Source organism: Struthio camelus, chromosome 2, assembly GCF_040807025.1.
Source record: "Struthio camelus isolate bStrCam1 chromosome 2, bStrCam1.hap1, whole genome shotgun sequence".
NCBI lineage: Eukaryota > Metazoa > Chordata > Aves > Struthioniformes > Struthionidae > Struthio > Struthio camelus.
In genome coordinates, this window is record NC_090943.1 from 130837188 (window position 1) to 130862109 (window position 24922).

General features: G+C 39.9%; 1 protein-coding gene across 1 annotated transcript in view; it reads left to right on the plus strand.

The window, feature by feature from the left end:
- NCOA2 (nuclear receptor coactivator 2) overlaps positions 1-24922 on the plus strand; it is a 195993-nt gene that overhangs the window by 50372 nt on the left and 120699 nt on the right. The window contains 1 exon segment of the mRNA XM_068932536.1: positions 21820-22067. The gene's annotated coding sequence lies outside the window, so the exon portion shown is untranslated.

A 24922-nucleotide genomic window follows, 5' to 3' on the forward strand; every position in this document is an offset into this window, starting at 1 on the left:
GAGAACATAGCTTTATTTTTCCTTTTGTTCTTCTCTGTGCGTAATTAATGGAAGGGATCAGTATGGTTCCTGTTGTTTACATCTCTGTCGACTGGGATTATTGCATTGTCCTGCTTTGCTGTTTTATTCACTTATTAAAAAGGAAAATAAAGTTTTTTATTTAAAAAAAAAAAAAAGTGATGTTGGCCAGCAACTGCTTATGATACTAACTTAATAACACCCTTTATATGTATGGCAGATCTCTTTTCACATCAAGAGTAATGAGAATAAGCTGACTGGAGAGAGTAATATACAATATGGTCAATGAGCAGAGATGCAGGGTTGCCAAAGCCCTCTGTTCCTAACCGAAGCCATCAGGAAAGCAAAGCAATTTTTTGAAATTATGATCACGTTCCATGGAGAATGTTGACAAAAGTAATGGATTTAATGAATCCTCAAACACAAAGTAAAATTATTTTGGAGGGCTTTAGTGATGGGCAAACCGATGCAGTTCTTGTGCCTTGCACGTTAGCATGCAGATAGCAGTTCCTTAGCTGCGCTAATTTAAGTACAGCTGTGATTAACTTGTGCTGCAAAAAACTGTAGTAGTCCCCAGTTTTGCCCCTTTCTGCTTCCCATTTGAAGATTTTTTTTTTTTTCCTTTGTGTTGTGGTTGGAATCTTCCTGTTTCCATTCCTTTCACTTTCCGTTCCAGTAAAATGAAGATGATGGTGGAGGAAGTGCACTTTCTTCCCCAAAAAGGACAACTATCTGGAAATAAGCCAAGGAACCAGTTAAGGCCTTTCTTGAGAAATCACTGTGGACTTCTTAGGGTAGAGCGTCCAGTATATAGACATCTGATTCAAGTTATAAATATAAGGCAAAAAAGAAAAATTTATTTATACAATGATTAGTTTTTTTCCTCTCTCAGAAAAATGAAAGATTTATCTTCCAAGAAAACCCCAAGATAAAAATGCAATTGGTGAGATTGATTTTTAGATTATTTACTGATATTCTTACCTCTCTTCTATGTGAGGAAGCTATAATAGTTAGAAAAACATTGTCAGTAGAGATTTTGTCTCATTCTTTTCAATTCCTGGGTAAAAGAAGATTTTAACAATTCAACTATCTGTGTAAGGAAACAGGAATATATTCCAATAATGAAGAACAGTACTACCAACTTTGGAACTTGCATGAGACTTTACTAATATGCAGAGATTGCAGCTATATTGAGTATATGTGGCTTGGGCAGGCTGTTTAAGCAGGCCGTACTTCCTTTAAATTGGGGTGTATATTCTTTTATAATGTATTCACTACCTGGAGGAAATCTGTGGACTGCTATCTGGTGGTGACAGACCACTAAGATGACACCAGAACTTTAACTTACTACTGAATTCCCAGTCAAAGGGAGGTGAATAGTTCTGTGTGAAAAATGTGAGGGTGAAAATGTAATGACTTTTGCCCCAAAAGTTTGCGCTGAGGGACATCTACATCCATAAGTTTTCGCTGCATTGTCAGAAGTAGCCTATTCAAAATGCACACTTTCCAGGGAAAATCCTTTCCTGTTTGTTTAAAAAAAAAAAAAAAAAAAAGAAAGAGAGAAGGCAAACTTATGATTGAAAAACTAAAGCAAAGACCTAAGCCTATTCAGGAAATCTCAGTTTGTGAGAAACAATGTCATTTGTGATTTTCTTACAGTACTGAATGAAGTGATGTTAGATGTTTGCGACAGAACGTAGACAGAACATGTGAGATCAAATATAGGTGATACCTGCTGAAGATGAACCAGTCGCACTGTAGACGAGAATGGTCAACTCCACCCATTGTGGAAGAGAAGGAGAAAGGATATCATGGGAGATTTCAAGCTGAGTAGTGTATACTAAGTCTCTGGCTCATAGTACCGTAACTTCAGAACTTCTAAATATAGAGAGGACAACTTCTTAACTGTAGAAGTAAGTTTTGTACCCTACCCTAAAGAAATGTCTTATTACATCCCATTGTGAGAAATAATGAAGGATTGAACAGAAAACTGAAAAAAGTAGTAGTGCTACATGTTTTTGACATGATCAGGTCTAAACCAGTGTAAGAATTTGTTTGCCTAAAGAAAGGTACGCGTACATTCATGTGTCTCACACTGCAGAAAGCAGTTATAAGCCACATGATTTGAATCGTTTAAAAAAAAAAAAAAAATCCACAAATGGAAAAGGATGATTTCAACACCTTCGGTATAATGAAGGGAATTAAGGCAATTTGGGCATTAGTATGTAACAAACTAAAGAAAGGAGAGGGAAAAAAGAAAGTGAATCTAAATTAGAAGTTTATGGTTGTGTAAAATTGATAAAAGAGGCAAAAGAACACAAGGAAAAAACGGTAATTGATAGATTTTTGGGAAATATGAAGGCACTTATAGTAAGAACATGCTATATTAGTACCTTGGTGAGAAAGAGTCCTGGTTACGCTATGGTCCAACTGGAAATGATCACTTTGCAATTAATAGTACAGGACATGAAGAAGTGTTCAATAAATGTCTCTCTTCCGGATTTTGTTAAAAAACAAACAGAAAACCCCTGTGATACCATAAGACGATTATGAAACACTTCCATTCCAGTACTAACTCAGGAGGATGTGAAACAGCATTGCAGTTAGACATGATAAGTAAGTTTGCTAACTTCTGGAAACACTTCCATTCCAGTACTAACTCAGGAGGATGTGAAACAGCATTGCAGTTAGACATGATAAGTAAGTTTGCTAACTTCTGTCTAAGAACTTCATGGGATTATCTGCAGAGCACCCTGAACTGATAATGTTGATATTCCCTCCCCTCTCCCCCTCATCACTTGTTGAGTATGGAAAGTTTAGATATGCTGGGAAGAATTTTTATGTGGTGTGTGCAGGATGACTTAGTTATTCTAGACTGAACAGCCTGACTCTGACCTTAGGTATAATCTCGAAATGGCTGACCCAGGACTTGATTAACCAGGAATTAAAAGAGAGCAATACAATTAATGCTAGCCAATATAGCTTACTGGACAAGCTCAGCTCTGATTTTATCTGGAGGAGCAGTTTAGTAGTTTTCCTGTAATACGCTAAGATACATACAGTATGTTCTGTATTTACAATGTCACTTCATGCAATTTCACGTTTTTTGTGCTGTTTTAAATCCACAGCAATTAACCAAACCAAAAACAAATAGTCCTGGGACTGGAGAGCAGAAGTCAGGATTTTCTCTTCCTTGATAAAGCTCCCTAACTCAAGCCTAAAAAATTATGTTTGTACATAATTGGTCGTACATTTTGCCCGTGTTTCTTCCAGTCTTTCTGCACAGTAAAACCGGTATAAAAAGAGCAGATGATGAGGTTTTGGGTATTGCAAGGAGTGAAGATATCGTTAGATTCATGACTCCCGTTCTGGGTGAGTTCTGAGATGACCCTGTGGTCATACAGTTTGAGTTGCACATACAAGTGTTGCACAGAATTTTAAGAACATGGCAAAATCCAAACGATATGTACTCAGCGCACTAGCAACGGCTAATTAATATGTTCTAAATAGGGAATCATCAAGTGACCAGTTTTAGCAGAAAACTGGAGATGAATTATTTTGTCTTATGCCCTTTGTTATTTGTGATATGAAGTAGAACTTTATCCATGGAAAAAGTTTTCAAACGACACAAAAGTCTCTGAAATGATAAGCAGTTAAGAGAACAAGCAATGACTGCAGAGCTATCTAGATCCCTTGGACAGGTGGTAGTAAGCTAACAAAAATCGTATTTGAATATAGTCATGTATGAAGTCCTACCTCCAGAAACAAAGTGATGGAGATGATTCTTGGAAGGGTGATGGTGAGTAATAAAGGAATCCTAGAGTTCGTAGGATTATACCGGTGCAAAGGACTATTATAAATACTGTTGTGTAAATAGAGAATAAAGAGTACGGGACAGATATGTATATGTAATCAAGACTGGTTTGGACTAAGGCAGTTATTTGTCTGTCGCTGATACCCACAAGTCAAATTAAATTGGAAGATCTGCAAGTCAGATCTTTTGGTTAAAGAATCAAGAAACAGCTGAAAGAGTCTAGACCCTCAGTGTATTTCTCTTGTAGAAGACAAGGCTCAGGCTTCAGGAGACCACCTTTGCCTGCCCCTGTGTTGCACAAAGACCAAGTCTGTAGCAGAGGCTTTGGAAGTTAAGCTAACAGATGTATCGCCAGATCCAGGGGCGGGAAGGCTAGATAAATTTAACTCAAAAATAAAGGTGCAAGTTTATATAGTAAGGATAATAAAAAGCAGAACATCACCTTGCCATATATGGTAGTGGATTTCCCAGCAATTTTTAATCAAGATCAGATGGCTTTCTCTCACGAAAAGCACTAGTTCAAAGATGAATTCAAAAACTATTTTAGTTTTGTGGTCTGTACTATAAAGAAGGTAAGATTACATGATCCTAGTAGATCTCCTGGCTTGCTGACCTGTTACTCTATGCTGTCATCAGATGTTTGTTTGCAGCACACTTGAATGATGCCAGTCTTGTGTTCTGAGGGGATCTAAAAGGGAAGGTGGGAAACTTCATCACGTGCAATCCACGCTTCCCCAGCATGATAAACATCTGGCTTTTCATATGAGGCTTGAATTAATTTATTATTTTTAGTTCATAGACATCTTGAAACAGGACTGTGTAATTTACACATTACTTTTGCATTCAAACTAGTGCAAGTTGTCCGTAAATGAATAGTTTAGGAACAAATGTGATGCCAAAGAACCATACTTACAGAGTTGCCTTTTGAATGTATTTTGAATTTATTTCCCATTTAGTTGAAAAGTTTTATCAAATGTTTATTTTTTCCAAAATGGATGCTTTTTTCTTCCACATTTTCTTTACTTGGATTATAAAACATTTTCTCATTTAAAAAAAAATCTTATTTCTTCATATTGAAATGAAATCTTATATTAGAGTCTTGAACTATCCTGTTTATTGTGGATATTTTTGAAGGCTAAGTGGGAGTATACATACATACATACATACAAATATAAAATATATGTATAATATATACACATATAAACTCACATATACATAAAAATCCATAGCTTGTAAAACTGATAGCCCAGATAAAAAGGGTAAAGACTTAGAGAAAGTAATATTTTAAGCCAGATTGTTAGTATGATGTCTGTAATTCATGTTACCTGGTAGATCTCAATATGAATATGAAATCTTATTTTCAGTTTCATCTTTACCAAATTTTCATAGTAGGTGTCTACTTAAAGCCGAATTATTTAAATACTTACTCTTTATTTTTCAACTGAAATAATCTAGCTGTTTCTGAGAATGAGACCAGCTAAAACTGTATGGTGTCCTTTTTTATCAGTTCTGCAGTGTCTGTGCTTCAGAGTGAGGATTTGGGTTCTGGAGGAAAGGGTACGCACTGTGATGCATCTTTTGCTGTCCAAGTGAAAAAAAGCATCCAGATTTGGCAAAGGCATAAGTTTTAAAATACTGCTTTCATTTACACAGATAAAACATCTGAAGATGTCCTTATCAAGCATGCTTGTGCTTCGTTCAGCTGCATTTGCTGAATGGATGCATTATCTGCACAGACCAGCTCTGCTCCGTTTTCTTTACAGCCCTTCCTTGTTGCAGGCGGCGACATGATGTTGGACAAGGGTGAGACCTCTGATGAGTGGGTCTAGGACTGCCAAGGCAGGGGAATCTAACCAGATCGAGCAGCTGGAGAGAAGATAAATGCTGCAGACTGCGCTAAAGAGGAGACAGAGACAGGAGGAGATGGAGTTTCGAAGACAGTCTGTGTGGGAACGAAATTAGAGATTAAAAACTCGCCATCTTTCTGCTCTCCACAGCATCAGTGGAAATAACCCATATTAGAAAGTGACGCTCTCACTTGCTTTTGTTTATTCTATGAGCTCGAAATGTGGGACATGTGTTTTGTAATTGGAAGGTTTTTGCTCTCCCTGGGCTCATCATGCTTGCAGTCACAGTGCCAAAGGATGATTTGTTGTTGCTAGTGTTGCTTTTTCCAAAACTCAACGAATGACATACCAGAAATACTGAAGGAACATTAAGGATGCAAAAGTTATCACATGAGAGTTAGAAACACCAAAGCTAAGGCTGTTCGCCTGAGCTTAAACCAGTTCCAGCCTTGTGTGTATATTGTAGCACAGGCCTTGACTATGTGCCTGGATCCAGTTTTACTGCCAGACACCTATTTTATTTTGCGCGTATGATGGACCTGTTCTGCATAGTCATGCTGCTGGATTGCTGTCTTACCGGCTGAAGAAAAGGGATGGTGAGGATGAATAGGGCAAGGACTGCAGGTGGAAAATAATAGTCCCCTGGCTGAGGCGGCTGTAAAGAGCTGAATTCTGCCCTGGGCTCTGCCACTGAGCCCCTGTGGGACGCTAGTGCGTGACGTTTGTAGGGACTCGTCACTAAGTATGTGTGTTAGTTGCTAGTGCTCAACTTCGGGCTCGTTTGCAAAAATGCTGAGTGCTCAGTCTTCTCAAGGGGAAGCTGTACTTTGAAGTCAGGAGAAGATGTGCTTTGAGTATTTAAATACATACATTTCTTAGGTTTCTAGGTGAAACATAAGGGCCTAAGTTTCTGTAATAACCATCTATATTTATTTGCTGCCCGTGCCTCAGTTGCTCGCGCTAGCAGCAGGCGTAATGCTGATCCTAAGCTCAGACGATGCTGTAAGCGCTTTGACTGCTGATAAACTTCATAGCATATTTTCTTAGAAACAGCTCTGAATACCGCAGTAATAGGTACTAGGAGTCATTCAGTGGACAACGAAAGTAAAAGAAAATAACGAATATGGTGAATACTGTGGTGGAGTACACAGGGCAGGGCACTTGGAAAATGGCTTGTGTGTATGTGGCTCAATGTTACGTTATAATTCATCTATGTGAGGAGATTGATTTGTTCAGACAAACTCAGTCAGATCCAAACTCTGAAGAGCTTGATTTTCTATTCCTGTGCTCTGTTTGGGTTTTTTTTGAGTGCATTAATGCAGGAAGTCAGTCAATGAGATGATAACCCTTAGTGTTGTGTTTTTGTTGGTACTAAAGAGATTTTCTGGGTTTTATTCATGTGCTTTTCTTTCATGGTTTTATAACTTCACTCTCCTGAACACTAAAAAGATTTGTATGGATAGAAAGGAAGCAGTGTCTCTTCAAGATACAAAGTTATTAGTAGAAAGAAGTAGCCCTAGGATCACTTACTTCCATTTCCTTTCTGTGGATGGTTTTAATGGCTTTGGTGTCCTGCAGGTACTCAATAATACTCGCACCAAATTAACTATTATCTCGTAAATGGTTAAAAAGAGGAATAAAACAATTCTGAAGAAAGCTAATTTCTGGTTTGCACCCCACATCTGCTCTTGTAAATACTAAGTGTTTCATTTCATTCCTCTGTATCAATGCCTTGCCTTAAGTATTTTGTCAGCTCTTTGGGTGAGGGTACCCCACATGCATTGCCTGAAACGAGAGGTTCTGGGACGTGATTGGGACTCGTAGGGGTAATAAAGACTGTACTGATTCTGGAGGGTGATGCGTACTAGAGTGTGTCTCTGTGGGTGATTGGCACACATATTGTACATGTGGCGTGAATGCCCATGCTTTTTTTTTTTTCTTCTTCTTCTTTTTTGGTGTGCTTTGAGAGCAATCCTATAAGCCCAGAAAGAAAATTGCTGCTTTGGAAATGAAGTGAACATTTAAGGATGGCCATGTAGGAAAGATAAGTACAGTGTCATGTAGTTCAGTTAACAGTTTGTTATACCCTTCCCTTCCCTCCCCCAAAAAAACAACAAAACACTTTATTAGCTACAGTACTTGTGCGCACACACACAAGTTAGTGACTGGATCATCTCAAATATATGGTGCGTATGTAACAGAAGGGAAATGAGTTTTGGGCAGATCCTGTAGAATTTCTTTTTTGTGCTCCTCCGTGTGAAGGAAGTGAGGCTCTGTAGTTGCAGGAATCAAGCTGTACACAAAATAGATTAAAATTTATTGAAGATACAAATATTTAAATAAACGTACAAGTATTAATCAGTATTGCCTAGGATGGGTTTTTTTTAATCTGGTGTTTTTTCTCATGGTGGGGGTGTGTGTGGGTGTGTGTGTGTGTGTGTTATTGCCTGACAGAAGGCGTAAGAGCTCTGTGCTTTCCACTGTAAGAAGCAGGGTGGGTGCATCTTTCTTGAAACCAAAAAGTCAGTTGTTTCTAATGGTATAAAAGTCGGAACTTAGAAAGCTAAGAGAAGATAAGTAAGGACCTATAAATGGTAATATATACACTGGAATGAATTCACGTCTTTGAATGGCTAACACTGACATATATTTAGATCATACAGTGTTGTTTTAATATCTGAATTTTGCTGTTCCATTGTCAAAACACTCTATTAAAACCCGCCACTTTTAGTTTGCTTAAAAGAGCTTCAGCAAACAGATAATCAACCAGCGCTATTGGCAGAGCTATGCAAACTTTTGTGTATGTTATCGATGGTGATGGCCAAAATTAATCAAATAAACAGAAAGGGATAGCCGATTTGATATACAGATGTCAAATTGATACACAGATGCTTTCCTTCTCTCTGTACACAAAAATATGCCTCTTCTATCTTGAAAGCATGTTTTTAAGCGGTTGCTTTTTTGGTAATCTTAGGTCGTGCTATGTAATCTCATGCTGAATATGTTAACAGGTACGGCTGAAAAAATGCAGTTGTTAGATTCCCAACAGAACGACAGGTCAAGCGGTATCAGTATCCAGAAATATGCCATTAGATGTTATGTATTGTCTTTCTTGGTCTCAGCTGCTTCTCCTCTTGCTAATGCTTCACGCTTGTGATCATGTCTCCTCTTAGCATCCAACTGACTCTTTCAAGATGATTTACATAAACGTAGATGTGTTTATTTCTGGGTTTCGAAATAGAAGTAGATAAAGGCTGAAGAGTGCCTTTTTGGCATTAGTGCAGAGGCTTCTCGCAGGGAAAGCAGTATTGAGAAAACTCCGGCTGAGCCCTCCAGTTCTTGTCGTTGATGCAGCCTGCACAACAGCAACCGATTCTGCTTGCGGACTGACTACTGCTTCCTCTGCTACTTCATCTTTCTCATTTGCCTCTGGGTGCCTTTAGCTGAGTAAGGACTCAAAACCAAGTTGCTGCTTGTCTCAGTGACAAATTTGGGGCAGCTGTTTTTTTTTTTTTTTTTCCCCCCCTTTCCTCTGAGGTGAACTGTTTTAAAGACTAGTTTTAGAAACTCCATGCTGCTGCATCTTGGTCAGAACATAACCTTTTTGGCCCAGGTCCATTGCCAGCTTTAAAATTAAAACGAAAGTGAACATTGCTAGTCAGTTTAAATATCTTGTGGGTTTTTTTTAATGTTATATTTAAACATATATGTAATGACTGTTTAGTTCTGTCTCCCCTTTTTTCGTATTCCAAGGAAGCTCAGATGGTCAGGTGTTTAAAAATAACCCTCTGAGAAAAACTCCTAGAGTCATATTTTCTTGCACAAAAACCCAGCTGAGACTGGCCTAACGTTCAAGCATGAGAAGCATTTTGCTGCCACTTCCTCCTCTCCCCATTCAGGCCCGTAACTACATCTGTGGCACTTAGTGGTTCACAGCTTTTCAGCCAGTTAACCCTGGCTCTTGGTGACTGCCTAGTTTTCCCGAGGCGAGCGTGATGAGTCGCCTTTCTTCGCTTTGAGCATCCTGAGCGGACTGCCAGAATCCTTCCTCAGTACCTTCCTGGCTCACGTTGTAGACCAGGGGATTCGAGCCCTCCCCACCAGATCCCTTTCTGCTCCTTCTTTTTTTAAAACAAAAAAAAAAAAAAAACCACTAAGAAGATTCCCTTCAGCAAAATTGTGGACTATATTTCTGATACGTTTGGGGTTTAGAGTATTTAATGTAGTGCTTTCGTTATGCTATTGGGGTTACCTGGCTGCTCCGGGCCGTGGCTTGCCTTAAAGTTGCTCCTGCTGGAGGCAGAAGTCGGGTGAGTATAAGGCGTTAACACGGAGCCTGCTTGGACTGCATTCAGTGGTACTTGAGCAGGATTTGTTCGTGTTTTTAGTTACTGTGATAGGGCCCTGTATTTGCATACAGATTTCCTTTTGTTTTTCCATGAATCTGCTCTGACTAATCCTTGGGCCTGTGTTTCATTAAAAGTGTTGACTACAGAATGATGGTTTTGGTAACAGATGAAACAACCTTTTTTCTTTTTTCCTTTGCACGTACAAAATAAAAAGTACAGGGTGACCATTTCTATTCGATAATTGAGCATGTGTCTCACTTTGTTAGGAAAGCCATGTTCTGAGAATACAATTCGCTGCTGGTCTTTTGGTAAGTTAATGCCAGTTTGGAAGAGCAGTTCTCCCTCCCACTTATCCTCTTATTCTTGCCCCTTCCCATCCGCCGCTCCTCCCTTCCTATTTTTAGAGGCAACACAAAGCTGTATTGCTTCGAGCCGGAGACACAGATTAGGAGCGTTTTAACATTTAGCAGCAGATTTCTAGAAAGCAGATGAGCCCCACTTGTACATCCTGCTCCTAAAGCGGGGGTAAAACTGCTTCTACGTTGTATTCGTGAGTGTGCGTTGTCTACTTTTTTAAAATCGCGCTCCTTGCCTCCAAAGCTACGAGCAGATTACGACTGAAGTTAGCGTTCTGGCAAATCGATGTGCGAGGAGAGCGGGTTCCCCGTTTCTCCACATGCAAACGGGTGTTGTGCAATGTTTCCTGCGTCCTTGTGCAAATAAAACTAAGTTCAGAGTCTCTGTGTTCCTGCGATCTACAAACTAACCAGGAAGAGAGAAGAGTACTGCAAGAGGACAGTTTCTGTGGTGGCGATAAAAATCACAGCTACTTTCAGGAGTCCCAGAGTCCCTGCAGATTTATGAAACCTTCACACAGAATCACACACGTGTGTGTTTATCTATATTCATAAATAGATATAACTCACGCAAAAGGGTGCTGTTAAGAGTTGTAATGTTCAAACAAGTTTGCAGCACTGCAAACCTTGCATTGAGTGAGGACACGCAATACTTAAACTTTTAGTTTAAGTGAAGCATGCTGAATGTTTAACAAGACTTACTTGTTTTAACTCTAAAACAATTATTTACAGTCCTTAATTATATGTGAAACATTTGTGATCTAGTTTGCAATTCTTTTAATCTTAATGCAATAGAATCTATTGCTAAAACGAAAAGAAGGGATAATTTAAGCCAATTCTTTCTGTGAGTATGGCTCTATTGTACAAGCAATTGAGTAAAGAAAATAGGATAGTTAAAATAGTTTTAAAATATCATTAAGACCCATTTGGTCTGATAGATAGGGATCTGTCTAAGTATAGCAAGAATATTTTAGTTAGATTAAAAAAAATAATTAATCAGTCCTATTGATTTTCAAGTCTAAGAATAACAAGTGTTCTGGCTGCTGTTATTCATAAACTTCTGCAATAGAAAATGTATGTTAAAAGAATGTGATTGTGGGTGTATTTACTGAAAACTGAAGTTTAACATTTTTTCCCTGGGCTTAAGTATTGTGAACCTGACTGAATGTGCTAAGTATGTTTTTAACAGGGCAGCGCGCTTTAATCAGTTAGTTCATCAAAGTCCTCTAGGAATCTCTCCCTGCTCTAGTTAAAAGCAAGTCAGCCAGTCCGCTCAGGGAGGTTTTTCCTTCCTGAAAGCCCCATCCTTCTAAAAAGTTTTTCATCTTCCTATCTTACGTGGCCATCAGCACTCTCGCAGCATAAGGCTTTGCGTGTCTGTCCCCGTGACCGTTTCTGCCTGCCCTGCAATCATGAGCGAGGCAGTGAAACTGGCACTTCAAGTAGTCGTAGCTGCCTATAATGTGACTCAGAGCAATCAATGCGATTAAAATTTAAACATCTTATCCAGCGTGCTTATCCACTGTTTGTAGGAGACCTCATTTTATGTCTTTATGTTAATACCTGGCAAAATATGAACGAGATCTTAGATTTTGTTTAGTGCGATTTGGTACTGCCGTTCATTTTTTTTCCCTTTTGTGTTGAACTGTCAATTCGGTTTTTGATTGCTTTTATGAAGGGCTGCTGTAACACTCATTGGGAAGACACCAAAGCTTTATCTTTTGTGAAGCTGATATCGATAACAGGTTGTAAAGAATTGTAGACTCTGTCTACACATGGCTGCATGGATTTGAGCTTTTACGAAGCAGGTTTGATACCCGGCCAGTTTTGGTCTCTGTAGGCCTAATAAATGAAAGAGATTTTTCCACTGCCCGGTCACAGCAAACAAAAACGCAGCTTACTGAATTGGCTGTTCACTGCCAGTTTAGGAAAAAATTTGTCATTTTCTTGCCCTGCATAATGAAAGCAGTACTAATTAGTAGAAAGCACTAAAACAATTCCATATGCTTTTCGTTTACTGTCTGAAAGCTTTAAAAAGTTCTTTTTCCGTGTCTGATTGCGATAAGAACTTTTGAAACCTGTGAGTGTCCTTAAGCTTAGGCTATTAAACTGCATGTGAGCTACAGACAGCTCTTAAGCATGCAGGAATCCTTACAGAAGAGTTCCTTCCAGGAGTGAACTCGTTGGTTTGCAAACGCTTTCCGACAGCTTTGTCTATAAAAGTGAAATAGGCCTTTTCTTCCTTTAAAAGTCAAAATAAACCTATAATTGGTTTATAGGGCCTTGCGCTCAAGTTGATGGCATTTCTATCCCTCTGCAATGCAGCAGGAAGAATTGGGGGAAATCGGGAGCCCCTTGCATCTGGTCAGCAGGCTCTGCTCTGGCATTGTCTGTACATCAAAGGACCGTTTGATGGTCCCCGTTAACACCTTGCGGCACAATATCCCCATCGCGGTGCTGCCCAGCGCAGAAAGCTGGCGCTCCTATCTCCTGGGCAGAAGGAAAATAAACGGGAAGGAAGATTGGGGGTACACGGGGAACGGGGTGAAAGCGGAGGTGGTGGAAGAAACGCCATATCTGAAGCCCTAGCGTTACCGAATGACCATTTACGAAACTTTTTGCAGGCAAGGCCGTGTGCTGCTGACATGCAAGAGGAGAAAAGTGGAGGGCTGGGCATGCCAGCTGGCAGGTTACTAAAAAGAGAGAAAAGAAGAAAAATTACATGCAGCGATGATTTGCGTGCGTGCAGAAATCAGGCCCGAGTGCACCGTGGCCTGGGTATGGAGGTGGCGCGGGCGCAGCCAGGGCTTTCGACACCTCTCATGCTGGAGTGGCTACTTGGGAAACTGGAAAATTCACTTGTCTCGTTGAAAGGCAGCGAGACAGCACTAAAACTGGCCCTCCTGGTTAGAAACCAGTTGGGTAGCAAACATATCAAAAGGCCCTTAGCTTCCAGAAAAGTGGATGAAGGGAGGAGGAGAGCTCACGTGACTCCAGGGAGCTGGCGAGGTGGGTAAATAGTCCGCGGAAGAGAAGAGCATGGACACCTTGGATGTCCAAGGCGCTCCCGAGCTGTGTGATGAGCGTGACCTACAGTCATAACAAAGGGTGAAACCTCTCTTTACCTCCTTTAATTTATGCGTAGTCAGAATTTCTTTACCCCCCTGCTTTGCCTTGAGAGCTTCAGTGTAACGTGGTGGCGGCAGCTGACTGGAGTTAAGCTGAGCTGCAAATATGGCTGCTGTTCCCTTTGCTCCCACTTGCACTTAAGGAACGCTTGAAACGATTAAAATATTTTCTCTCTGATGAGAGGTGCAATTTATTCCATTTGTGTTCTGCAGGAACAAAACAGATTTCCCTGTTTTTTGGAGTGGGGGGTGGTGGCAGTCTGGAGAAGCATCCTGGAAACAACAACAAAAAAAAGTCATAAAATTTAGTCATAAAATCGGAGCTGTTTTCATTGTTGGAAGAACTGAGCAGCAGTTTCTTGGCATTTTTTTAACTAGTATGAGAGTTTTTTTTATATTGTATGTATGTAAATACATACATAGACATATATATAAAATCTATGCATGGAATGTGCTACTGGGTTTTGTAGTAACTTAAACAGAATTATCTCATTTTCAAAGTTATGTGTAAATGCTATAAATTCTTTATGACTCAGAAGTTCATGGAATTAATATATAATAATCCTTTGTGTTCATGTTGTAACTGCCACTGAAAGTAAATATTAAAACCATTTTACATTTAGGGAGATCATGTGATAGAGAAGCTGTTTCTGTATCCAGGTTACATAGTGAGTTGCTGGTGAGTTGGCTTAAAGGGAAGGGGGGGAAAAAAAAAAGGATGCTTGGCAACAAATCCAAAAATAATAGAAACCAGGCAGCTCAGTTTGAACCAAAACTCTTAGTTACTGTTGTTGTTGTTTTCCCTCTTTGGCAGAAGCTTACAAAAAGCTTCCATAACTGCTGCATTGTACAGTTTTGTTTGCATTAGCTATGCAGTGTTCATGCTGCCCAGTCACACTTGCTAAGGATGAGAGAAGTACAATTAAGAAGATAAGGAGGTTATCTCTGGCCATTGACCCAAGAGGGGACTTTCTTCATTCCTTGCATAAGGACCCATGCCAGACAAGCTCTACTGTTAGGTGGTTCTCTCAGTCTTTTTGAGGTCCCCTGCCCAAGACTAACTGTTGATACTAAATTTCCTCATTGGCTGCTGGCATAAACCTGTGAAATTTTGCATTATGTGAGTTATGGTGAATGATACAGTTCTGCAAGACTAGCTATAGGTCACTTATCATGGCTATGGACCAAGGATTACAGTTTGGAAACTCCTGATTTTGAAGTATTCTGAGATTCTTCACTTTCTGCAGGAAAGAGAGATGACGCTGCAGCATGCACTGGGCTGCAGAGCCGGAGAGATGAGATCTGGAGTGATCATCTAGCTTAGCTGGATGTACTCATCTAACAGCAAAGATACCTGATTTCTAGTCCTTGGGCTAGTAAGTGTTAATGTATGTGTGCAGAGTGGAGAAGCATCAGCAGGTGAGCAAGGGGGGTATTTTTTCAGTAGGCTAAAATGAGCTGATCTAGTAGGGAATAAACTGGCTGCTTCTGGAGGAGAAAGTTCTTCCCCCTTTTTCCTATCTTATGCTCCATTGCCTTGGTCAGGCTAGTGTGCTGAGGAGGCACACAAAAGGGTAGGATGAGTGCAAGGAAAGGGACAGGAGCACATAAACTTTTTAATAGCGGTTTGCTGGCACCTATTGAACGTTTGTTTCCAGAATAATTTGTAAAGTGGTGTTTTCGGTATTTCCGTATAGAGTAAGGATTTGTACGTTCAAATAAGATACAAAAATTAATTCTCTTAAGTTTTGCAAATGTAGCCCGGGGGTAGAGAGGAATCCGCATATTGGATTATAATTGTCAAACAGCTTTGAGAAAACCACATTCGGTCATGACCAGAGTTATTTGTTGGAAAATACTCTCTACTCCTACGCATCATGGGTTTCAGGCTCAAAGCTTATAATTTCTGGGGCTAATCACATTGCTGGAAGAACAAGATGGTGTAAGAGCTGACTTTTTAATCGGAGAATCTCACAAACTAGGCATGAACATTGTAGTAGAGTTTAATGATCTTTGATCTTTGCACAGAAACCTGTGCGTGACATGCATTTTTGTGTGTTTAGGAGCACTACGATTTCTCGGTTTTCCTATTCCTTATTCTCTCTTCAGTGGAGAACTTTCACGTGTTTTTGGCAAATGTATAGATTTGATCAAATAGCTTTGAATTTCTAAAAGTTATCGGATAAAAATCTAAGCATAGTTTAAAAATAGTAATAGACCCCGAGGCAAAAAAAGATGTGACAAAAACGCATATGGATATAATATATTCCTGTTCTAAGCTGCTATAATAAGGGGGATGACTTTAAAGGTTTGCTTTGTTTGGTACAATACTGCTAAACATACGCCAGGAATCATCCTTACTCGGAGTTGTGTCGTAAAAGGCAGTTTGGTGGCCAGAGAATATTGCAGCTGCATTCACGTTTCTTGTAAGCACTTTCTGTCCAGCTTTCCCTGTAGGATATCCTTATATCTGTGCTCTCTTGTTTGCTTTTGCTTTCATAACTCTCTGATTTAATTACCAAAATGTAAAATCACATATAAGTATATAACTTTTAATTTTTACAAATCTGAGACTCAAGTGCATTCTTTTGAAAATGTAACAGAACATAAATGGACTGATCTGAGTTAATACCACGCGGAGAATGTACTACTTTTCTGTCAGATTTTCTGTCTATTCTGCAGCTGTTTTTCGCTCTCTAGTTCATAGACTAAGAAAAACAAATGGTCTTGTACATCAAATGAGGTGAGCTTAAATATTGGTCTGAAATAAGCATAATGCTAATAAGTATTATGAAATGATGAGCAACTAAAACCTTTAGTCAGCCAAAACAGCGCCTCAGATGCAGGAAATACCATAGTTCCTAAAATCAGTGGTGGACGTCAGCTGACGTTCGTAAGACTATGGCAGTTGTGCTCAATTTGGACCCTGTGTTTCTCTAGATGCTTGGTAAAGAGTGGCAGCCAACCTTAAAATATTGAACTGGAGCCAAATCCTGCAGAGCTCATCCTGCTGTTTAGGACTTCATTAACCGTCGAGTGTTACTGTTGTGAATGCTTCCTGTGTAATAGGAAAAGTCTAGTACTCCAAGGCACGTGCTTCATTTAATATGGTGATGAGCCACAAAATTATGGAAGCTGTGTCATATCAGCGGGAAACTGCAGGTGCTGTTGTCAGTATAAATTTTTATTTCTTCAGATTTCTTTTTAATAATCTGTCCTAAGTCAATATGATCAGTGGAATACAGGTATAAGGTTGCTATTCCGTTTTAATATGCTTTTCAGTGGGAGGACAAGCTGTGAGCAGCTGTGTGCAATGTGTTGTGGAGCAGCAACCTTAATTTGGGAGTCTGCTTATTTGCCTGAGAACCATAATGTTTTATACTGAGTGTGTAATGTTGTTTGAGCAGAATGAAATAAAATCTTAAACTCTACTACTCCTGTTGATAAATGCACGAACTAATTTTTGTGTTGATGCTAGTGTAGCAGTAGTTACTTAGGATATTACAATTTTCATTTGTAAATTCCTCTGAGACACTTCTTCAAATTAAAAGGTGAAACATTCCTGGGAAACACGCTCTAGAGGACCCTGCTTGAGCAGGGGGGTTGGACTAGATGATCTCCAGAGGTCCCTTCCAGCTTCAACCATTCTGTGATTTTGTGAAACATGATTTTGGGGATATTTGGTGACAGAAAGTTCTAGGACTATAGGAAATGATATCCCGTATGATGATGTAAAGAGTAACTTTCCTAAACAAACCTAAAAACAGAATTAATTTTACCATGTAGAAAAGAATCCCTCACGAGATGATTCCAGTAAATTGATGGTATGGTAAATTGATGGTAACACATATGGTATTTGCACAGTAAATAATTGTGTAATTATTGTGGCCTTGTGATAATTGTACTAATAACAGAAAATTGAGAAGGTTTTCAGGGAATACTTTGTACTTCAAAAATGCTGTACAATACGTACATTCCCGCTCCCCCCCTCAAAAAAAAAAAAAAAACCAAAAACATACCTTTCACTGAATTAATGGTCTTGGATCAATCCTCACTGTTGGGTAAGATGTTTGATACACTTCAGTCAGTTGGCTTCGGTCCACATAAAAACACAGTTTTAATCCTAAGGAAGATTAATCTTTGATTTAAAATTAACTGCACTGAGCCCCACCTTTTTCTTGACGTATATACAGCAAAGTGCATATATATTCACAGATCTTGTGTAAATATATTCAATCTTAGAATCTTTTCAAGTGTTTCCATTCTTCAGAGTTCCCTGTTTTCTTTTACATTAAAACTTTTCTACTTGAAATTTATGCAGTAAAACACTAAATGATTATTCCAATGACGAAATATATATATATTTTTAAAAGGGTATCATTTTTGCAGATCTGCTGGATTTCAGATGAGTTTTCAGGAACATTATAATGATCTGTATGGTGAGCTAAGTCTGTTAGAGTGGCTTACAGCTGAGAGACAACTACCAGTGCCTGATACTTCTAATCAGTTGAGTAATGTTGTATGAATGGAAATATTTTATTTTCCTTTTTCTTCATTGAAAAAAAGTCCTTTACTGAAAGCCAGTATGTTATACTCTGCCAAATAAAACAGTGCATGAAATTCTGCTCTCCTTTTTTTAGGAAGAGGTTTAGTGTAGTTTCCATGATTGTACATTGCCATACTAAAGTTTAATTCAACCTAATTATACTTTTCTTCTTAACTGTAACTAGTGATCAGAAAATTATTCCGTCCTTAAAAAAAAAATCTAGCTATTATAGATGCTCGATAGCCAGTTTTCTTACTTAAATTGAATTCAAGATACAGTATTATTTATTAGTCTTTTTTCAAAATGGAAATGAGCTTTTAATGTTTCATTATGATTTTACACCCTGATGTTTGAGCTGTTTAGCTTACCTTCATAAAAATAAGAATGAATGTTCTGGGAACATGCATGTAGGTCACATACTTTATTGCCACAGTTTTTTTTTTTTGAAAATTAGGTATCTCAGATGTCTCTGGATGAAACAGATAATCCCACAGGAATATTCAGTCATTCCTTGGAAATAATTAATTTTTATTGAAAAATAAATGTCATATATAAGATTATTTTAGTTGTCAGATTTATAATTTGCACACATCTGTGAGCATACGAGTTTGTTTCTCTGTTTTATTGGTCTGCTCTTCTGGGCAATGTTTTTACAGAAGTATTTATGAGAACCATCGAGAAATTGTTGTCTTGTTTGCTATTAAGAGCTCAGCAAAAAATCTGTGAACTGGATTTTATTATAAAAGAAACGTGTTGTCTGTTTTGAGAGGTTTTTCTGAATATTATTAAGCTGCGTATGTTAATGCCACTTAATGCAGTTTTTTGTTTGTTTTGGGGGGAGTTGTTTGGGGTTTTTTTTTCTTTTTCCAGGTTGAGATAAGTAACTGCTAAACAGAGAAAAAGAAAGAAAAAGTTTCCTAGAATTTCCATACCAAAAGGTTATCTCCCCTCCAGGCAGGGGCAGATGATCACAAGCGACTGAGTCAGTGTCATGAGAAGTTACCTTTCCTCATCGGGAGACTTTGTAACTGGTATGTGACAGCTCCTAATTTAGTGCAAATATGAAGTAAAATGGGTTTGCTTAATTATCTGTGTTAGCTGTATGCGACCTTCATAGTGAATCAAGGTAACCCATTTTACTTCAGGTTTTTGTGGCCTAGATGTATGTTGTGAGCAGTTGCAGCTTTTCAGGCAAGCACGGGTAAAAATGGTGACACCGTCAGAAAGCCTAACTTGCTTCTGCACGGTCTGGCGGTGCTGTTCGGACGTTGCTTGTAGGCCTACAACCAAACTGGTGGCAAAGACAGATGAGGCTTGCACTGCGTTTGCTTAGGCACTGTAGAAGCTCCGTAGCTAATTTTTGGTTCGACTGCTGATCTTTGATTTTGGTATTTGTGTGGCTCTTGCTGGAGAGGGCTGTCTGGCTTACTCCATTAGGGGCCGAGCGAGACGTGCCAGGACTTCTGCGGAGGAAGGCTGCCTGATGCTTCCCATTATAGGATGCTGTTTCGAGTTTTTTATAACTTTGCAAAACATTAGCCTTTGGGGCTGGAATGGTCTAAGTTGGGTGTTTGCCTCTAGCTTTTTTTCTTTTTTTTTTTCCTGCCAAATTATTTAGCTCTTTGTGAGAAGAATGTGGGGGAAAAGAGTTATTTCTTGTGTGTAGATTTTTTCCTTATAAACCTTTCTTGGAAACGCTGTGATGTCCCTTCCTTTGAAGCAGAAACTAGAAATTAGATGGCAGTGGGGAAAGCGCTGGGGACAGGCACTGGAGAAGGAGGGTGAGTCAGAGCTTTGCCTGCTGTCAGTGCTGTGAAAATCTCCAATATAAGCAAGCTGTAAGCTTTTAAAGAAATCACCGTTCTCACATGCTATCTGGAGCATGTCAGAGCTGCATGGATGCAACTGATGGTGTTTTCCTTCTTGCTGAGCAAGTCTGTGTCTTCTACTGCTGCGCATGTGCCATCCCTAAGTACCAACCAAGATACAGCTGGGCAGGGGTCACAGCATGTTGTAAGGAATGGGCTTGGCCATTGTACCTGAGAGCGGGTCCGTTATTCTCAATTATTTCTCACTGGGCAACTTTGGAAGAGAAGCTGCTCGATTTGGAGAACTGAGAACAGGACCAAGGGGGTGGGAGATTGGTGCAGTTCAGCTAGGGAAGGAGAGAGCTGTACTGGTTGGGCGAGGAGACTAGAGGCTGAGTGGAGGCTGAGCTGACGGACAAAACAGCTGCCTGTTACCAGGAGTGCTTAGGAGGCAGGATTGGGCCCTGGGTGTGCTGGGCACTGTGCAAGCACAGAGAGTGATAGTGTGGTCCCTGCCCAAAAATGACCTGGACTGTAAACAGAGAAGACGGACCCAGTGTGCGAGGAGAGAACACGGAGAGAAAAATGTGGTCGCGGCACACTTCCTGTCAGTCCCACATCTCTCTCTTCTTGTTATCGTTTGACGTGGGTTTGCTCAGGAGACAAACGTAAATGGAAAGAAAAGGGGAAAGAAGGGAGCAGGGGGGTGAGAGGAGGAGGATGACAACTTGGTGTTAACCTAAAGCGAAAAGAGAGAGAGGAAGGGATGACAAAAAACGTGGCACAGGGGATGTTTAAGCATATTTGTAGAAAACCTCTGCAATGTTTATTTAAGGCCTTGATTTGGCCTTTTGCATTTTGATCATCTGCCTCCGGTGGCTCCGTTCTTCAGCTTTTCCCCAGCACCGCAAGGCAAAAAAGGAGGGAGTGCAGGCACCAGGTCCCTTCCTTTCCCTCGCCCTCCTCTGCCTTCCCATCTGGTGGCTATTTTGAGCTTGGGGTGAGACAAGTTTAGCCCTTCTCTGTCATTGCAGCAGTTGCCTGTTTTTTTATGGGCAGCAGCATAGGAACTAAGAACTGGTGAGCGGGGCTAAAGAGACGGTTCAAGGGAAGTGGGGTCTAATAAGGAGTTAAGATACAGGGTAGCTAGAGCTGTCACAGGCAGAGAGTTGGAGGAGAGAACCAAGGCCAGGAGCTGGTGGACATACTGATCCAGGCCTGGGCAGCCGGGTGGAAGAATGAACTATGGGCAGGGACTGGAGTTAATAGAAGTATCTGTAGAAGAATGAAATAGGACAAAGGAGGGAGAGCCCAGGGGAGTGTGTGACAATACCATGTATGGAAAGACTGGAAATAACTGGAGATACAAGGAGGTAGTCCATAGTTTGAAAAGCATTAGGGAATGGAGACTAGAAGAAACCTGGCAAGGACACTGAAGGCAGGAATGAAGAAGGACCAGGACTTGAATCGACACAGGCTAGAGGATATAGGGTGTCAGGCTTGGGGGAAACAGGCAGAGGAGTTTGTCGTGGAGGGTCCTTTCCTATAAAGATCCTGAAATGTAAATAAACATTCTTTGGTTTCAGCAGAAGCTTCTCGGGAATGTGTGTTTTATCACCACCTACTGCTAGTCCCTATGGAGAGGTTTGGTTTGCTTTTGCTATCGGTTTCTCGTTTACTCCTTTGCTGCTACAACTGCACAGTATATTTCTAAAGATTTCAGCGCTACTGCTGAGTTGTGTAGGTGTCAGTGTGACACCATCAGACTTTCTGATGTCTCAATTTGTTTTTCTAGAAGTTGATAATGCAAACGTGTTTGTGGTGTGGCAGCGTCCAAGTTAAATAATGCCAAAATTAAGTTTATCTTTGCAGAGCTCCTTAATTTGGCCCCTGGTGAGTAAGCGTTACAATGTAGTATTTGAGTGTGTGCTAACATCCTGTTTTTTTCCGCAGGACCCCTGCTTCATTTGGCGCACAGGATGGACCTGCCCTGGGAATGAGTCTGGCTGATGCAGTGGAGGAGGCTGTTCTCTGTAGTACCCCTGCCTCGTTTATTGCCAAAGTTGGGATTTGCGTGGGGAGGGAGGCAGGGGATCGCAGGAAGGCAGAAGATGTTTTGATGCTCTGCACCGCCGCGTGCTGCCCTGGCGAACTGGATTCTCTTCCTGTCTGTGCTCCAGAGTTCCTATGTGAGTTCCTAGGTGAGTTGCTTAATCCTGTCTTTTCTCATGTTGTTACTGTCTGTCTGTGTCTTGCTTTCCTGTGGATGACTCGAGATCTCTGAGTCTGATTTAGAAAAGTGCTGAGCACTGATAACTGCAAGTGAGACACTGGGGGATGGATGATGTTTTAAAGTGCTATGTAAAGCACAATGTCCTGCTAAGTACTGTGCAAAAATTAGGGTCGAGTTATGGCAGACTGGAGGCAACGTTGTCTTCAGAACTGGAGAATAATCTTGACCTTTAATCTCCCTCACTATTAGTTTATTTATAAGTTAGGAATAGCAGAATAACAGTAGGAGTAACCATTATGTTTCTGAAGGACTCAGGTGCCTGGCTGAATTTGCAAAAAAAGGTCCTTGTTCTCCCTTCAGAAGAGGGTTTGAGTAATAGTCAGTAAATATGGTGTCAGACCATATGCCGAGCACTAAGGGTAAAACAGATTCCTGTTTCGATTTGTGGTAATTTTGTACACTGAATGAAGCAGAGGTGATGTGGAAATTGTATGACATAACTGCAGGGCGTTTCATGCCACATATGCAAACAACAGCAAAGCTTAGGTTTCCCTAAAGTGCCCCTATTTCTTCCATTTCCTACTTGCAAGTGCATGCCTCTGCAGATTTGTCTTAGTGTAGATGTTCAAATCATGAAATACGTTGCGGTGTAAAAAGCACTGCATTTTTTGATTCTGTCAGCTCGAATAATATAGCTACGTAAAACTAAAATAACAAGTAAATTCATCATTGATCGCAGGCACATGCATCTTGTGCCTGGTTATTGTATCAGATATGAAGTACACACTGTTTGTAATACCCACTATCAGAATAGCTGGAGGTCAGAATTTCAGCTGTATTTCTTCAGGCTCAGGATTGGTATTTTCCCAGTGTGGTGTCCATAGCTAGCTACAATGGTGTTGTAATCAGTAGATAACACTGAATTTTTTGGCCAGGCCACAGTTAAGCTAAATATTGTTTTAACTTAGCTGACTTGAATACAAAATATCTAACATTAGATCAGATTTTATGAATTAACCAAAAGTTTGTCTTTGGGGCCTAGAAACACAGTGAGCATGTTCGCCAGATAAGCTGTTAGTCTGTGCTGCAGAAGAGAGAGACAGAAAACGCTACGAAGCTGTAATAACGGGTAAATGTTATATTCAATAAACAGAGTACGAAAGCGCGTTCCACTCCCAGTCTGCTCACGGCAGATCTAACACATGTGGCTCTCTGAAAGGCCGCAGTAAGGCTTTAGTCATAGAGCAGTATTTTTAAGTGCTGCTTTCTAAGAAAACCTGAGTTATTTTTGAGTGCTGCCATGCAGTGCAACGGTTCCTTTAAGTCTCTGTGTTTAAAACAGTAAACCAGAAGGGAGGGGTGGGAGACAAAGATTCCAATTTTGTAAGCAGAAGTTAAAGATGAAATTATTTGCTCTACCTAGAGCATGGAGAATCATGTTGCAATTAGAGTGATGCAATGGTACATGTTACCAAACGATCACACAATTCACGGAGTCTGCTCAAGAAGAGCCCGGGACTGGGACAGCAGGGGTGTTGTGGGCCTGCAGGGCAACGCGCTGGCAGAGCCACGCGGGGAAGATTATCCGCTAATGCGGAGAGAGGAACGCCAAGAAAAAGAAAAACTGTACCGTTTCTGGGTATTCCGTAAAACAGGGGGTGTGGGGTAGGAGGGAGGGTTGCTTTATCGACGTGCCTACTTCGCTTCAGTGGCCCTTTTAATCCGGTATGGGGAATGTTTTCTGTTATGTGAATTTTAAGATCGGGAAAGGAATTAATGGAAATGGAAGCTAATTTTGAGCTAATATATTTTGAAAGCTGCTAATAATATTGGAATTTTATTCCTAGCTCTTTATTTCTACCATAGAAAAGTAAAATTCCTTTGGGTTAACTGAAACATCTGTTGAACAAATTGGTTCAGTTTCATGAGTCTGTTACTAATACTGAGAAGTAGATGATGTTTTATAAAACCAGTAGAGTTTGGGGTTTAGTGCCCATACTCTTTCATTTTTTATTAAAGTAGGTCATTCTGAAGTGTTATTTTTTTCCTGAGTATAGCAATACTGCGATATATTTCTACTATTTCGAGCTTTACTTTGTTTCAATGAGTTTTCTTCACTGTTATTTTTAATCAGTATTATTAATACTCTTTATAAAAAGTCATGGGTTACTAGGTTTTTGACAAATTCTCACTAATGCACCTTAGACTTTTTTTTGTCTTTTTCAGTGTAGTCCTGCTTGTGTTTCCTTGTTTCTGTAGCTTCTTCTACCCTCTTTTACTTATTAAGAAAGTTTGAATGTTAACAAAAGTTTAGCTGCATAAGAGTTCGCTTGCTCCTACTGCTGTTTCCTCGTTTGCAGTAATTATTTTGTCTGTGACATCACAGTTGGTGGGACAATACTATATGTGACAAATCCTTTCATGACTTTAAACGACAGAAGATGAGCATGCCTTAAAAGTTGACGAGAGCTAATCTCATATGAATTAATAAAGCAGGGAAAAGGGAGAAATTAGAAACACTTTCTAAGATTTTGTTCACGTGTCAGGAATGCTTTAATTTAATCTTATGCACATATGCTCATCTTAAATTAATTTAGGATTGCTGAGGGTTAGGGTTCTCAGGTGTATTTCCTATCAATATGAACACTATAGGAAATCACAAGTAAGTGTAATTTTAACATGTAGATCAAATTAAGTTCTGTAGGCTTTACTGTTAAATACACAAAATCAATGCAAGGTCTTTTTTGGGTACCACATATTACTTACTAGCTAGAATGCTTTTACGCATTTTTTTGTTGATCATTTAAAGGGAAAAGTTCAACT